The following is an 18,353-nucleotide window of genomic DNA, read 5'->3' on the forward strand; positions in this document are numbered from 1 at the left end:
ACTATTCATTTTGTTTTTTTTTTTTACTTTTTACACTATTTAAATAGTTTTTCAATCTTTTATAATTTGATTATCTCATTCAAGTTATATCACATTGTTATATGATAACATCAATACCGTAACAAAACGAACCATTTAATCGGTCTGTTAAACACGGATGTTTTTCCTTTTTCTTTTTTTTATATATATAAAGAAATAATAATTTTAGAGGTGTTTCCTTAAATTGAATTAATTCATGAATATTATTTATCTATTATTGGATAAGGAAAAAAGTTCCTTTGTATTAAAAAGCAAAAATAAAATAGTTTTTTTTTATATTTCAAATGAAATTTATTAAACGAAATATTTACCTTTTTAGAATGAACATCTTTTCTCATGTTTTAGGTAAAATTATAATTCCATCACTATGAACATTATTGGGTGTTGTTTTTTGTTTTTTTTTTTTTTTAACTGTGATAAGTTATTTTGACAGGTTTCTTTTAGAAGCCAACTTTATATTGTTAAGATGTTATATAGAGATCGAAATAAATGGTAATATGACGGTGGAGTTACGACTGTTAAGATGGATGCATCAAAACTTTACGAGCTCTTTCAATTTTCGACGTGTCGAAAAATTAGTGTGACTTTGTCGTAGTGGAAGAGGATACCTTTTTTATCGATCGATTCTGATAGCTGATCACTCCGGTTCTTAACAATAAAGGTTAGAATCGATCGTTTGATCGGGCGTCAAAAACAAATCTTAGACATTTCTTCATAGCTCTATTTATGAAGTATAAATGTCAAAAATTTTGAAAAATATTTAAACCGAAAGATAATAAAACAAGAACAAATAATATGTATATATATATATAATAGTGTAATTGAGGTTGAGCGTATAAAAATTTTACGAAGGTTGGTTGAGTCGTTCTTCAACCAATTTAAGTTCGACAACAGACAACATTACCTCAATTTGAGGTTATGTTGACTGTGTAGTTGCGTATTTTTCATTGTGCTTAAGCAGTGATTAGTAACAGTGGTGAATTTAAACTTGATGCTTGTATGTAGGGTTTACTTGTTATTTTTAATTATTTCATTAAATTATTTATAATAATTTAATTTTCTTGTAAATAGAAAATATATTTTAATATTAAATTTAAAAAAAAATTATACCTCTTTTAATTTTTTTATTTAATTTATTTTTTGTATATTTCTTGCGCATAAAATTATATAAAATATATAAAAAAGAATGTCCTGACTGATTCATTGACTCATAATCACCATACAACTAAAACTATTATAGGTAGAGACTTGAAATTTTCACGGTATCTTCGTTTCTTTAATAGGTGTACACTAAGAAAGAAGTTTGCGAAATTTTGATTTTAAGGGGTTCAAATCGATAAAAAACTAAATTTCGTGTTAACTGCGCTATCTGTTGGACGTAAAATCAACATACACTATACTAAATATTTTACGATTCCATTGCAATGTTTCCGATATGTATATCCACTGTAGATTAAAAAACTACTGGACCGATTTACGCGCGGGGAAGAAGGGAAAAAGGGAAAAATCGAAAAAGGTAAGAAGGGAGAAATGGAAAAACTAAAAAAGGAAAAATGGAAAAAGGAAGTGAAAAGGAAAAGAGAAAAAAGAATAGAGGAAGGGGAAAAGAGAAATGGGGGAAGAGAAAGGGGATTAAATAAATTTAATTAAAATTAAATAAAATAATATTAAATTAAATTTAAAATAAATAAATTAAAATGCAATTAAAAAATTTGAATATGTAAAGCAAATAATTGAAGATGTCATATGCAAAAAAAATTGGTTGAGATTAAAAGTGTAGGTAAAGCATGGAAGTGAATTAATTTATTACATCTGTCAAATTATTATTATTAATAGATCGTGTGCGCGCGTAGAGCGACAGAATAAGTGTGTGAATGCTCCAGAAGAATGCCGTTAAATTTTAAAGATGTATTTCTCTGTTTAAAATAATGAAAAAAGTTCATAATAAACATGTATCCGGAAAAGACTTTGTTTTTAAATTAGAAATATCAAAAGTATTTCACCATGATTTCTGAATAGCGGTAAAATGAATCTATACCGAAATTCATAGAAAACCAACTGGAATCGAAAACCGGGGAAGAAGAGTACAAAATGAAATAACGAAAAGTAGATTCTTCTTACGCAGAAATGTATAAGAATTTTTTAATATTACTTTCAAAAATAATGACTAGTTAAAACCAGTTCTCATTATATTTAAATAATAATGAGAAAAGAAATAGAATGATTTTAAAAGATGTAAATAATTAAGCAAAGATTATGTAACCAGGTTTTATATTTTAAAAAAATATTAAATTATTTTAAATCAAATCTATTTACATTTCGTATTGTATAAATAACTTGTTTTAAAATGACGTATTCTATAAAAATATATCTATATATAAAGCCAAAATTATTATTTAACTTTATTTATAATTATTCTATTGTTAAAATTTCCGGAAGGTAAAAAGAAAGAAAATAAGTGCTACATAAAGACCGTTCATTAAAGTTGATTCTTCAGGCGTAAAATATAGGCAAATAGCATTACACTTCCTGCTATTAATATTATTATAGTAATAATAATAATAATAATAATGAGAAGTATAGCGTGCAAAGTTTAAAACCACAAAATATTATTAAAGTTTTAAAATAGTGGTACTAATATATCATTAACTATTTAAAAAGGAAAGAAGTTCTTTCTGAACTATAATGAAGGACATGTTGACGTACGTGTTAACACGTATTGTGTATGTGTTTGTGCTTATAGTGTACAAGCATATATTTATTTCCCTCATCATTTCTTTCTAAGTTGTCTTCCTTTCTCTCTTGAATTCATGATTTTTCTTCTTTGTTACTACCTTTCTTTGTTACTACCTAAGGAAGTTATGCAAACCTTGTTTGCACTTACGATGAAGATAATATTCGTGTGTGTTTTGACTGTGTATATTACACATACACGTAAATATACTGAATATTCGCAAACATGTTTGTTAACTTTATTAAAACTCAGGAACAGCTTGGTTTATTTCAATGACTCTTTTACGTATATCTGTTAATCTGTAAAAAAGATTTTATGTATAATTTTTTTTCTATAGATTTATTGTTGAATAATTGATAGAGTAATAACTTTATTATTGACTTAAACGAAAGCGTACCATACTTCGCAGTGATTTTCCTATAGTAATGGTTTTAATCGTTAATTATAATCCATTGTTTAATATTTTTTTAAATAAATGTATAAGAATATTTTATATATACAACCCAATGGCTGGATATTTGCAGTGACCAACGGAGCACATATGGAAACATATGAGGTGTGGCTATTAAATAACGAGACTAATGCTGCTACAGAAGAACTGCGCATGCGCCAAATTTGTTCGACCGACAGCTGTGTAGCGTGAATATATAGCGTAAATATATATACAGTCATCGAAAAATGTTGCAGCAGTAAAAAAACTAGTATCTTCCTATACAATTGAGATAAAGTATTAGTTAGAACTACAAAATAATCGGAATATAAAGATTTTTTTAGACGTGACCTTGAGCCGATGCGCACAACGACACAACATATAACGCCTCTGAGCCACTGTCAGTCAGTGTGATGGCAACAGTTCAGCAGAAAGCATAGTGGGTTTTGTAGTCAGCGTAGTATAAATCAGTTATAACTGTTCAATGAATTTTCCGGCGTATTTATAATAACGACCTCCCTCATGCAAACATCATTAGACGGTGGTACGAACAATTTAAGGAATCTGCCAACGTGGAAGTGAAAATGTCCCCCGGATGGCCCAAAACGATTGACAAAGCAGTTAAACGTATACGTCAAAGTTGTTTAAGAAACCCTAAAAAATTAATCTTTGGGCGATGTTTACAGTTAGGAATTCTAAAGACAACTATTCAAAATGTGTTGTCCTCCGTGGTAGCGTCTCGGTCTTTCATCCGGAGGTCCCGGGTTCAAATCTCGGTGAGGCATGGCATTTTCATACGCTACTTATCATTCATATCATCCTCTGAAGCAATAACGGTGATTCCGGAGGTTAAAAGAAAATAACTATTCAAAACGTTTACGCCTTCACGCTTACAAAATTTTGTTTAAACATCAAATTAAACCTACGGATACTGTTAAACGTGTTGAATTCGCAAGTAAAATGTTTAAAAATATTGATGATGACGAAACTTTTTAAAACGTGTTATGTTTACGGATAAAGAAAATTTCCATATCAGTGGTTATGTCAACCGACATAATTGTAGGATACGGGGGTCTCAGCAACCCAATCGGCCGGATATTTGCAGAGTGACCAACGGAGCTCATATTGAAACATGTGAGGTGTGGCTATTAAATAACGAGACTAATGCTGCTACAGAAGAACTACGCAAGGGCCAAATTTGTTCGACCGAGAGCTGTGTAGCGTGAAGCCTTCTCCTTAGATTGTTGCCACTCCAGTTTCTGTAGATATATTATTCTGGCCGTGACCTTCGTTTGAATAACATCTATTTTTTTTTTTTGTTTTGCCTAAAAAATGATAAATGTTTTATTAGAACAAAGAATTATCTTGAAATTTCATATGAAACTTGAAAAAACCGCTACTGAAACTTATATTTTATTAAAAAAAAAAAAGTATAAGGCAATGAATGTTTATCACGTGAGTGGGTTTTTGAGTGGTTTAAGCGTTTCCAAGATGGCCGAGAATACGTTGAAGATGATGATCAAAATTCAAAGCGATGACGATTGTATTTTTTTTATATTCATGGAATTGTGTACCTTCACTGGTTTCCGGAAGGTCAAACTATTAAATCAACATTACTACCTTGAGGAACTCCTTGCTCAACTCCATGAAAAAATAAGAAAAAAACGACCCGAATTTTGAAATAACAAATTATGGGTTCTTCATCAAGACAACACACCGGCTCACACTGCATTATCTACCAAGATGTTTCTAGTCAAGTATAACATCCCAATGTTAGACCATCCTCCTTATTCGCCTGACCTTGCACCATGTGACTTTTATCTGTTCTCCAAGGTTAAATCTGCATTAAAAGAAACAATATTTCAGATTGTTGAACCTGTGAAAGAAAAAGCGACACGCATCATGAACGAGCTCACAGAAAAGACTTCCAGCACAGTTTTGAGCAATGGAAAATTCGCATGGAGCGTTGTAGGGATAAAGGAGGGATATACATCGAAGGGGATAATAAATAAATATGTATAAATTTAAAATAAAATATTTTACACCACTATTCTCGTTATCTAATACACCTCAAATGTAATAAAAAGTTTTCAGTTGGTGAATTTTTTAAATATTCGTTTGATTATGTAGTTTCTGAGATACGACTTTTTTTAAATTTCTGCAACCTTTTTTTGAGAACCCTATAAATTCCCGGATTCATGGGGCCAATACCTGGACCCCCAAACCCAGGTCAAAACAGGGGCCTCCTGGAGCTCCAGGGCCACAACCGGAATCGACTGGGCTTCCAAGGGGGTTAAGGGCTTAATAAAATTAATAATAAAAAAGTGACGTCACAAAAACAACATGTTTTAGGTTAGTACAACTTCTTCATTAAATTGTAATTTTTAAGAAATTAAACTAAATATAATTAAAGAGATTTTATATTAAAGCACGAAATTTAATTTATTATAAGGAAATTATATAACGGGATATTAAATTTTACACAAGGTAAACATTGTTAATTCAGCGCCTTCTATTATCATCTAACGAAATATTGCAAGAATCTTTAGAAATATCCTGTAAAAATCAATTTCTAAAGTCGTTTTCTAAAAAATTAGTAAATTCTTTATCTTAAATTGTTTTCAGTTTTGTATTTTGTAATTAGTTGATCCATTTTAATTAATAATAATAATAATAATTATAATGAATATTAAGATACTCTACTATAACGCTAGATGGGAAAGTAAAATAAGTTTAATTTAAAACACATTTTTATAAAACAGAATTTTTATGATTTTTTCGTAAAAAAATTATTTTAAAATATATTTTATATGAAATAATTGTTTAAAATATTATGCATTTAAAAAATGTATCACCTAATGGCTAAATACACAGATAAATGTTATAATTATTTTTACTTTGCTAGGCAGTATACTTGTAACTAGAATAGCTAGTTATATTAAAGGGGAAAGTATGGAGATCATATCAAAAATTGGGTATCGGGTTTTTTTTTGAAAATCTTTACGTTTGAACTAGTTCATCTAGAACAAAAAAAAAAAACTTATGTGTGTGTACATATACGTATATATATTAATTTTCTGTTCATTGCAGTGTCTTAATAACTGATGATGGATCTGAGAGATCCGAAAAGGCCTTTTTGAGTGAGGAAGGATTTTTAACACTTGACTTGAAGGTAAGTTGAATCTTATTTTGTATATGTGTAATCTAGTGGTTTGTAAATTATAAATAATTAATTATGTATGTATATATATATATATATATATATATATATATCGCACTGTTTTTGGCCTTATCTCTCAGGATTGACCAAACCGATTTTCTTCATATTTGGCTCAAATATTTTTAAATATGGGGTATTTATCACCTTTTATTTAAGATAAAAAAATATGATAAATACCCCATATTTTTAATCCCCATATACCCAAAAAAACATCAAATTTTTTTTGAGCAAAAAACGCTTTCGTGTTATCGCCCGGAATAAAAGCTTTCATAGAGAATTACAATAAGCGTAATATAATCAAATAAAAATATATAAAATTCAACTAAAAATAAAACTTTACAAACTCCGAGAGGGGGTGTAAAGGGCCCCTTCTCGGATAATAAAATGACTAAGAACTACAACTAATTTAAAAAACTATAACTAACAAAAATATATACCAATGTAAAAATAAAATATTAAAAATGAAATAAAACTTAAAACTAATATCACTAAACACTTAACTAATATTACAAAGGACTTATAACTAATATCACAGTTAGAATTTTAAAATAGGATAAAATTTATTTAATATAATAAATAAATAAAAATAAAAACAAAAAACACAATATAAAATTAATATAAATATAGAATTTCATAATATCCGAGAGGGGGTGTGAAAGGCCCCTTCTAGGATAAGAGAACAAAAAAAAAACAAACAGAAAAATAAAAATAAAAAATAAAACAGACACTATAAACTTTACCAAAAACAATACTATACAATATAAAATTTTAGATATAAGACCAGCACGATCCAAAAACAGAAACATCCGGTCTAAAACTTCGTTGTCATTGCCCAAAAATTGACGGATATTTTTGGGCAATTTAAATTTACTACGCAAAGCCGCATAACGAATGCAATCCACTAGAATGTTGTGTACGGTCATGCGGCAATTGCATCGTACGAATAGTGGAGCGTGACCGGCTGACATCAGGATCAAATTTTATTGGTGAGGGAAATAAATATATGCTTGTACACTAATACAAAATATCAATTATTTTTTTAAGTGGGTAGGGGGATATCGCAAAAAAACAATTTTGATTTTATTTAGAGGCATTTTAGAGAAAATTTTATTACGTAATTTTTTACCTTCAATGAATATTCAAATAATCAAAAAATTGTTTTTTTTTTCAAAAAATTAACTCCCACTTCTTTTTTAATCTTAATTCACCCTTTAGTTAAAATATTTTTAAAAATTTATACTTCATATAAAGCTATTAAGATATGTCTGCAATTATTTTAAATTATAAAAACCTGATGTGGACACCACATGACTTTGTTGCACGCCTATTAAATTACATACACATATTTTTTTTTAAATAAAAATTACATACATTTTATTTCATTAATAACTTCAGATATTTTTTCAGTTTTTTTATTGTTATTATTGAATTATTTATAAAAACTTTATTTGTAAAATTCTTTTAACAATCAGAGGTTAACAGGTTGACTGACTGCTACAGTGAAAAATGCAACATTTCCAAGGTTCTTTTTTTTTTCAATTTCAGTAATGATTTTGTTACCATATTACTAATTTTTGATACCAATTTCACTTGCGAATTTACCTTCTGAAATATTCAAAAATAAAGCTGAGACTTCAGTTTGTGTCTGATAGCAACCGTGGATGGCGAGACATCAATTGATGTTTCAGAATGAATTATACCTTTTACTTACTAAAAACTGATTGCATTTATTTTTAAATCTACGACTCCAGAATTTTTTGAATATTATTTTTATTAATTGTTATACTTTTTTTACAAAAATTACTAAAAGTCACTCTCTTCTGTAATAAAATATCATTTTATTGATAATTACACTTTGAATTGAATTTTCAAAGTAAAATTTGAATTTAGTTTTTTAAAGAGTGCTTGATATTAAAATGTAACTAAACTTTGTCAGTAAATAACTAAAATTAATTCACATTTTATTACACCACTTTACAATTATGATTAATTTGGTTTTATTTGGGGAATAAAAAAAAATCTTTAATTTAAAATTTAATGACAAACGTCGGTGCTATATAAAACACAAATATATACAGAATTTTATCTTTAAAATAATATGTAATTTGATACAAAAAAATTAAAAATAAATAATAATATTGCATTTTAATTACCCTGAGACATCATCTGAAGTCTCATAACAGTATTGGATTGCGAAAATGAAACATCAAATGTCTCATAACAATAATGAATAACTGGCTGAGACATAATTTGATGTCTCATGGCAGTCAACCTGTTAATAATTATTAATAAATCAATATAGTGTTATAATAAAAGAATGGTGCGCTTTTGAACATGGTTTAAATTAAAACAGAATTACTTACAGTTTATGTTTTTTATTTTTCAAATTTGTCGTCTCAAACATTTTTTTACGTAATTAATAAATTTCAATATGTGTGCCCTTAGTCGCTCGACAAATGTCCAAACGATATTCAACTTCTCTCCAAACATTAGTTAACATTTCTTCGTTAATGGTTGTCATTGCTTCATTAATCCTGTTTTTAAGTGGTTTAGGTCGCAAATTTTTTGTGTATAAACAACGTTTTTGATGTACCCCCACAAGAAAAAATCGCAAGGTGTCAGGTCTGGACTCCTTGGAGGCCAAAGTATGGGTCCTTGCCGGCCTATCCATCGATCTCCAAATTTTTCGTTCAAAGCCTCCGTGACCAATGCATTGAAGTGCGGGGGAGCACCATCTTGTTGGAAATAAAGTTGATGAATGTTTTCGAGTTCATTCAGCTGAGGAAAGCAATAATCGGTTAACATGTTAACTCCATTAATTGTTTTTTTCAGCAAAGAAGAAAGGCCCTATTACACGATTTTTCATCACACCACACCACACATTAACTTTAAGCGAATCGCGTTGTTTTTCAATAATTGTGTGTGGGTTTTCAGAGCTCCATATTCGTGAATTGTGTTTGTTAACGCATCCATTCACACGGAATGTAGCTTCGTCGGTAAAAATTATATCGTCTAAAAATGATAGTTTTCACTTATTCTGTCCGACATATCAACAGCGAAATTGTAACGTTTTACACCATCATCGGGTTTCAATTCCTGCAGTATCTGGATTTTATAAACGTGTAATTTCAGTTTTTTATGTAAAACTTTGTGAACTGTTGAATTTGGAATACCTAATTCGACGCTTCGACGGAGAATGGACTTCCCAGGACTTTTAATTGCCGATCGTCTAATTAGTTCAACCGTTTCGTCTGGTACACTTGGTCTGCCGGTTGATTTCTGTTTCTTAACCGATCTAGTTTCTTCAAATCGTTTGAACCAACGTGTTATGTTATTTTTGTGTGGTGGATCTCTTCCGAATTCATGTGGAAACGCACGTTGAACTGAAATTACGGATTTTAATTCAGCCATCAATAAAACACACTTTGCTTTGTCTTTATCCGAGAACATAGTAACTCACTAAACTCACCGCAACAACAATACAAGAACTGACGTTGTGGTTACAACTGCTGATAAATAAACTTTTGGGTTGGAGGCTTTCAGGGATACCAATATAACATCTAGAAATTTCCCTACAATCTTCCTATGAATTACTGAAACCGCACCATTCTTTTATGATAACTCTGTATTTAATTTAAAAAAAGGAGTGAAGTCTGATTCGAACCAATGTGCCTTGTAAGAGCAAATATTTCATTAATTAAAATTTTATTTAGCTGTAACTCTGGAACCAATGAAAATAAGTGCCCTTATAGTATATCGCTGAAAAGCTCTTAATGAGAGCTTATTACTGCAGTTAAGAAAAAGTCCAAAATGCATTTTTATTTGTATTTTGAACTTTTTGGACAGTTTTGGTCCAATCGATTGCAATAAAAAGGTTGAGGTGCACAACTAGATGTTACAGCAGTCCTAAATCCAAAATGTTAACATTCTACGGCTAATATGTTTTTAGTTATACGAGATACATACGTATATACGTAGAGACGTCACGCCGAAACTAGTCAAAACGCATTCAGGGATAATCAAAATGGATATTTCCATTGAAATCGGAAAACCGAAATTTTTCGTGATTACAATACTTCCTTGTACGAAGTACAAGAAAGTTTTCATTTTCAATGGGCCTAAGATGGAGAAAAGTTTTTTTTAAATTTTCTATTTCTTATTTTAGTCTTTATTGGAGGGGGGGTGTTTGATTAAAAAAAAACAAAGTTTACTTAAACATATTTGATAAGCTTAACCTATATATGAATAATTTTAGTAAAGGTTTTCTTAAAAATTCTTTTTATATAATTTTTTTGTTTCTAATTTTTTTAATTTCTAATTTTCAGGAAATTCACGCAATACTTTTACAGGTCTTTTTATTGTATCAGAAACTAAAATTCAATTAAAAGGTAAAATTAGATCGTTCTGGATAAAAAGCTAATACGTTTTTCCTTTTGTTAAAGAAAAAAGTCGAACTGAAAATATTTTAACTTAATATACAGCCATGATTATAAAATCAAAATTAAGAAAAAGGTTAATCCTCAAAATTCAATAAAAATATTTTAATATTCCCTTATAACGTTTGGAAAAACCGACAAAGAATTACAAAAATTCAGTTATCTTTAATTTTATGTGACACTAAAGGTATCTTAATTATTATCTTAAAATATTTTAAAGTATATAAATATAAAACTTAGTTAATTTTATATCTGTACATATTTGAACACACAATTTTGTGACAAAGAAATGTCATGATGTAAAAGCATATAAAAATTATTCTACTCATGTTTGGTAAATCAATATCGCATATTAATATTGCATTATAGGAATGACGTAAAGTATCAAAATATTATAATTATGCAACATTATTCATAACTTTTAAATATTAAATATATATTTTCTATAAATATATTATTCTTGGCAAGGAAATATACTGTTGAATAAAGTCCGTGATCACATTCTTTCGTTCCTCTCTCTCTCTCTCTCTTTCGATCGTAAATTACTAATGAATTAAATTTGAAAGCATACCATTCTACAACAAATGTTCAAAATGCTTCCCCTCTACAACTCGGCACTGCATTAATCTCAAGTAATAATTGTTTATAACTTGTTGTATCATGTCTGGGGTGGTACACAAAAAGATTCGTCAATTATTCTTCTTTCCAATTCGTCAATGTCTACAGGTGCTGTTAATTTTAAACTTATATAAAATTTATGACTACAGCTTGTACTTTTGACAATGCAACCCGATCATTAGACTTAGTTATTTCAGCTATAATTTCTTCAACAATGAATAATAAGGAGTGCAATAACGGCAAGGAAAATTGTCGTTTCAAAGGAAAACGACAAGGAAAAATTAATAATGAAAGTTTCAAGAAAAATAAGCGAAATTTAGAAACCAGAATTAATAGAGCACTTGAACCGAAGCAGTTGAACCGAATCAACAGTGCTGGCTCGCGTATAGGCACTGTGAAACTAGAGCACCCCCTATTTCTACTTGGTATTATCAATGATATTTAATATAATGAGTCCTTTTATCTTTAATTCATTCTTTATACTTGCACAATATGTAATCCTTAAGCTTAATGTCGGTAGCCATCCTCCAGTTTACGAAAAAAAATGCAAACATCTTTGTACGGAACTGTACGCTTCACAGTTCCATCGGTGTGGTGTACACATAGGAAACTGCACGCGAGGCTGCGTGGGAGAGAAAGCACTGTTGCTCTCGCAATGCAGACCCTGGCGTGCTGAAAAATACCGAAAGTGTTTTTTCAGTAGCTATCAGAAGATGGCGGAAAGCAAGGATTCTTTGATTGCCAAATCTGTCCAAATACATGCTAGAAGGGTGAAAGGGAATATAATTAGTAAAAAATAATTATGTATTTGTTTCTGTGTACATAGAAATTTAAATTAAGCACCGTTGGACTATAATGTTTTTAGGCGGACATTTTATTAAGTTGTTATCTAATAATACTAAAAAATATTATTTGTATTGACATTTTATTATTTATTAGGCTAAACCGAATACAGTTTTTAAGCACAATGTCCATAAAAAACCGTGTACCGTATTCATGAATGTGATAAAATGTAGAATTAGATCATTATCCTGCTTCCAGCTATTCTACGCGATTCATTTTTTTTCGGTTGTTTTATTTTACAGAAAACTTTAACCATGGCCTTGAAAAGGCACAGAAAAAGATTTTCTGGAACAGCACAACCAGTAATTTTAGCTACGAGCCGCCACTGCGAATGAACAAAGCAGATTAAAACATTCAAAAATAACTTCAAATTCAAAACAACAAAGTAACGATAGATTGGAACGTGATCGTTTGTATCACTCACAAGTACTAGCAAAAACATCAGAACATCGAGAAGATAAGTTGAAATAAATGTAAGAACATTTCGACTTCAGATTGAGGTTATGTATAGAACTTAAGTAGCTTACCGCATAAACACATAATTTACACCAAGGAGAACTTTCCCGCTGACATGAAACCGACTTGAATGTACACCTTCTTGGAATCAAGTAAATCAACATAGTATTACACGTAGCATTGGCAAACAACTCTCTCTTTCATTCTCTCTCTCTCTCTCTCGATTTCTCTCTCTCACTCTTTCACCCTCTCTCTTTGTTTCTATCATCCAACGTCCAGTATATGTTTCAAATTTTATTATATCTTTTAAACAACTAATTTTCTATTGAAAATAATATCTTCGTGAAAAATACTTACACCACATTACACTATCATCCAAAATGAATTTGTATGCTAATTATAAGCTCGCTAGTTCATCAAGATGTAGTTTAAAAATAAATGGCAATGTTTTGACCATCTGGACACCAATAAAATAATAGACACGAAAAGTAAATTAAATAAAAGCGTTTAAAAGAGTTGGCAATGTACCGTATGACTTTCCTGATTGTTAATAATAAAAATTAAAAGAGTTAGATCTAAAAAACAGAATTTTTTTTTAAGGTCAAGAATAAAGTTTAAGAAATATTTCTTAAAAATATTCATATATAGGTTAAACTTAAACTTTCTAAAGTAAGTTTTCTCTAAATTTAACACTCCCTTCAATAAAAAAAAGAAAATTTTCGAAAAACTTTTGGTTTTTGTGGTATAAAATTTTGAAAAATATTTAAACCGCAGGGAGATAAAGAAAAAACAACAAAAATATTTTTTTCTATTTTAAGAGGCGAGGGTTGATTTTTGAAGATAAAAATTTTGGATTATTTATAGTGTTCCATATAAAACGTAACCGACCTATGTCAGTAAGTATATTTAAATAAAAATTGTGGATATCACATAAATTCCTTGTACGCCTATTAAATTACATAAACACATTTTTTGCTCATTCATTTAAATATATTTCATTTGAAAGTGAGATACAGTACACCAATTCTTTAATAAAGTGGACAGTTACACAAATGGATTGTGGTGGACGCCAAATACATCACATTGTTTTGTGGTGTCCGTATCAGCATTTTATATTAGTTTATATATTAATTTTGTTTCATGACGCTGAAGTAGTTAAGTGCTGTAAATGAGAACGTGTCGGATCCGTAACCACGCACAGATCGGTTGGAATCCGACTTCATATGCATATATTTTTTTTTATTATTTTTTTTTTTTAATTTACATATATTGATTTAGTAATAATTATTACCTCTAAAAATTTTTGAATTAAAATGAAACTTACATAAAATATTATTTCACTAATAACCTCTGATTTTTTTCAATCAAGGATAAATAATAATTATTAATAAATCTATGTATTTAAATTTAAAAAAAAAATTAAAAAAAAGGAAATGAAGTGGGATTCGAACCGATGTGCCTTTAAGATCAAAAGTTTTCATTAATTAGATTTTTATTTGGCTATAACTCTGGAACCAATGAAAATAAGTACCACTTATGATATATCGTTGAAAAGCTCTCAATGATGGCTTATTACTGCAGTTAAGAAAAAGTCAAAAATTCAAATATTTTGGATTTTGGGCTTTTTTGAACACTTTTTCTCCAGTCGATTGCAATCAATAGGGGAGGTACATAACTAGATGTTACGATTAGATGTTACAACAGTCCTAAATCCAAAATTTCAATATTCTACGGCTAATCGTTTTTGAGTTATATGAGTTACGTATGTATGTACGTACATCACGCTGAAATTAGCCAAAATAGGTTCAGGGATGGTCAAAATGAATAATTCCGTTGAAATTTAAAACCAAAATTTTTCGCGATTTCAATACTTCCTTTACGTCGTACAAGGAAGTAAAAAGAATGAAGTTTTTGGGAAACAGAACATAAGCTCAGTTATAAATCTACAAATAGCTAATGCATCCGGCATTTCCACACTTTAGATCAACCGGATATTCCCCCCACCCATCAGTCCGTTTATTATTTTAGTTTTTCTTTCAAAGCCTTATTATTTATTCTTTACACATTCATTTTACTCCTTTTTTACATCTATAATCAACTTCTTTAAAAGTAGCATATTGTCAATTCTACATGTGTGTGTGGTCGCGCGCGTATGTGTATGTATATATATATATATATATATATATACATGACTTGAATTAACTTAATCTCCTTTCAACTTATTATCCTTCATAATACCTATAGTCTCTCCAATTTTGTTGGATATCTTATCAGTCCTTATTTCCATCTTTAAAATTTTGCAACTTTGACTTCCTGGGAGAGCCCTTTCAGTCTGGTGCCATACAGTCTATTGTACATAATCTTTTTTTTGTATTCTCTCCTCTGTCATACGTTCAACATGGCAAAACCATATTCTGTGTATATCTTTCACTCTCTCAATGCCCTCAATCAGACCTCTGAATTCGTTACTGGGTCTCCCCAAAATAATCTTTCTTAGACAATTTAATCAAAACCCAATCTCTATTTTTCTTTATTTTAATTACCTGTTTCTTTATACTTTATGAAGTTACTAGCAACATCAAAAGAAGAGTGCAGAGTAAAAAGGGATTTTGTCCAGTTTTTACGATTTTTTGTTTTATCACATCATGAAAGATGATCCGCATCGTCCTTTTAATTTATTGTAGCGATAAAAAATCCTGTTGAAAGTAAATAAATTTATTGTAAAACCTTGTACAAACAAAGAAAGGGATTAATTAGTCCACTAAACCTGCATAAAAGGAGCTAAATCCACACATCATTCCCTGTCCTTAAATATTCATCCTATTTTCATGATAATCATCATAACTTATAATAGAGTTTAGTCTAAAGTTAACCTCAGTAACAACCTAGTTCATTAATAGTGTAATTATTATTCTGTTAATATGGGTACTTTTGCTCTTATGCAGTTTCGTTTTTGGCTTCATTTTTAGTAACTAATTTTTATTTTATATTATTACTGATTTGATTAGTTCTGAGAGTAAAGGAAATTATAGAAATATTCTAAAAATACAAATAGCTATTTACGAGGTCTATTCAGAAAATAACCGAACATTTTTAATTAGGCGCCAACGGAGGTATTTAGTGACGTGCGTTTTGCAGCATTGTGTTCCGTATACCATCCTTTGTAATCACTTATTCTTGAATTGCTCGTTTAGTTTACGTATTATTGCTATTTGAGTGGAACGTGTTTAAATGTCAGTAACGATTTTTGTAACGTGCGATTATCGGGAGCAACGATACAACGTAAAATTTTGCGTGAAACTAGGGAAAACTTTAACAGAAATGTTTCAATTTCTGAAACAAGTTTACAGAGATAATACTCTGGGACGTTTTCAATGATACAAATGGTTTTCACGATTTAAAAGTGATCGTCAGTCGACCGAAGATGACCCTCGACCATGAATGCCTTCATCTTCAACTGATGACACCCGCGTTCAGAAAGTCTGGTGCGTGAAAATCCCCATCGACTGTCAGAAAACTTACAGAAGAGGTTAGCATCGCAATTGGATCATACAGTGACATTTTGACTGAAAAATTGAACTTAAATCGAATTGCACCAAAGTTTGTTCCACATTTAATGACCGAAAAGCTGAAAGAACATCAAGTGGACGTTTGTTGGAGACTTCTTGAACTAGCCGATAACGATAAAACATTAATGGAAAGGATCATAATGGAAGACTAAAGTTGGATTTACGGCTACGACATCGAGACAAAAGATCAATCATCACAATGATCGCCAAAGGACAACCCAAGAAAATACGTTAGTCTCGATCTGATGTCAAAGTGATGCTCTCTGTTTTTCTCGATTTTAATGGAAGTGTGCATTTTGAATTCTTGTCTCAAGGTGAAACGATGAACCGTTCGTATTATCTAGACGTTGTGCAACCGTTACGTGAAAAAATTTGAAAAAATAGACCGCCGTTGTGACGAGACAACTCACGGTGCCTTCACCACGACGACGGGCTCGCATACTTAGCTTTGTTAATTCGTCACTTTTGTACTAAAAATCAGATGATTATCCTCTCTGAGCCTTCCTACTCGCCAGACCTGGCTCCTTACGATTTATTCTTATTTCCAAAATTAAAATCGAAGATGAAAGGACGTTATTTTGAGATTGTTGATATCATTAAAGCAAATTTGTCACGGGCCTTAAAGCCCATTTCAAATGAAGCAATCCAGGACTGCTTCGCAAAGTGAAAACACCGCTGGAAAAAGTGTGTGAATAGGGGAGCGAAGTACTTTGAACGGGACAAGGACCAATAATCTGTAAAATTAATAATTTTTTTTTTGTCATCAGTCATTTGACTGATTGGATACAGCTCTCCAAAATTCCTTATCTTGCATTTCATTTCGATATGCCTCCTACATACTACATCCCTACCAATTTATTTTACATATTCCAAACGTTGTCTGCCTGTAAAGTTTTTTCCTTCAACCTGTCCCTCTAATATTATAGCGACTATTCCATAATGCATGTGTCCTGTAAATCTGTCTCTTCTTTTAACTATATTTTTCCAAATGTTTCTTTCTTCATCGATTTACCGAAAAGTCTCTTCATTTGTCACTTTATCCACCCATCTGATTTTTAACATTCTCCTATAACACCGCATTTCGAAAGGTTCTAATCTTTTCTTCTCAGGTACTACGATCGTCCAAGTTTCACTTTCATATAAAGCTACGCTCCAAATATATACTTTCAAAAATCTTTCCTGACATTTAAATTAATTTTTGATGTAAACAAATTATATTTCTGACTGAAGGCTCATTTCGCTTGTGCTATTCGGCATTTTATATCGTTCCTGCTTCGTCCATCTTTGTAATTCTACTTCCCAAATAACAAAATCCTTCTACCTTCATAATCTTTTCTCTTCCTATTTTTACATTCAGTGGTCCATATTCGTTATTTCTACTACATTTCATTACTTTCGTTTTGTTCTTTTTTATTTTCATGTGGTATTTCTTGCGTAGGACTTCATCCGTGCCGTTCATTGTTCCTTCTAAATCTTGTTTACTCTCAGCTAGAATTACTATATCATCAGCAAATGGTAGCATTTTATCTTTTCACCTTATACTGTTACTCGGGATCTTAATAGTTCTTTAACATCATTAACTGCTTGTTCTATGTAAAGATTAACAAGTAACGGAGATAGGTAACATCCTTGTCTGACTCCCTTTCTTATTACGGCTTTTTTTTTATGTTCTTCAATTATTGCTGTTGCTGTTTTGTTCCTGTAAATGTTAGCAATCGTTCTTCTATGTCTGTATTTGAACCATAATTTTTTTTAAATACTGAACAATTTTATTTCAGTCTACGTTATCGAATGCCTTTTCTAGGACTATAAATGTCAAGTATGTTGGTTTGTTTTTCTTTAATCTTCCTTCTACTATTAATTTGAGCGCTAAAATTGTTTCCCTTGTCCCTATACTTTTCCTGAAACCAAATTGGTGTTCTCCTAAAACTTCTTCCGCTCTCCTCTCAATTCTTCTGTATAGAAGTCTAGTTAAAATTCATAATAAAGATTAAAAAAATGAAATTCG

The 18,353-nt window shown here is 30.2% G+C and overlaps 1 protein-coding gene across 1 annotated transcript in view; it reads left to right on the forward strand.

Annotated features, from left to right (window-relative positions):
* Positions 1 to 18,353, forward strand: part of LOC142333106 (pancreatic triacylglycerol lipase-like) — a 194,814-nt gene that overhangs the window by 39,651 nt on the left and 136,810 nt on the right. The window contains exon 2 of the mRNA XM_075380022.1: positions 6,294 to 6,375. The gene's annotated coding sequence lies outside the window, so the exon portion shown is untranslated. The remainder of the gene's footprint in view (positions 1 to 6,293; positions 6,376 to 18,353) is intronic.

Source organism: Lycorma delicatula, chromosome 12 (assembly GCF_047948215.1).
Source record: "Lycorma delicatula isolate Av1 chromosome 12, ASM4794821v1, whole genome shotgun sequence".
NCBI lineage: Eukaryota > Metazoa > Arthropoda > Insecta > Hemiptera > Fulgoridae > Lycorma > Lycorma delicatula.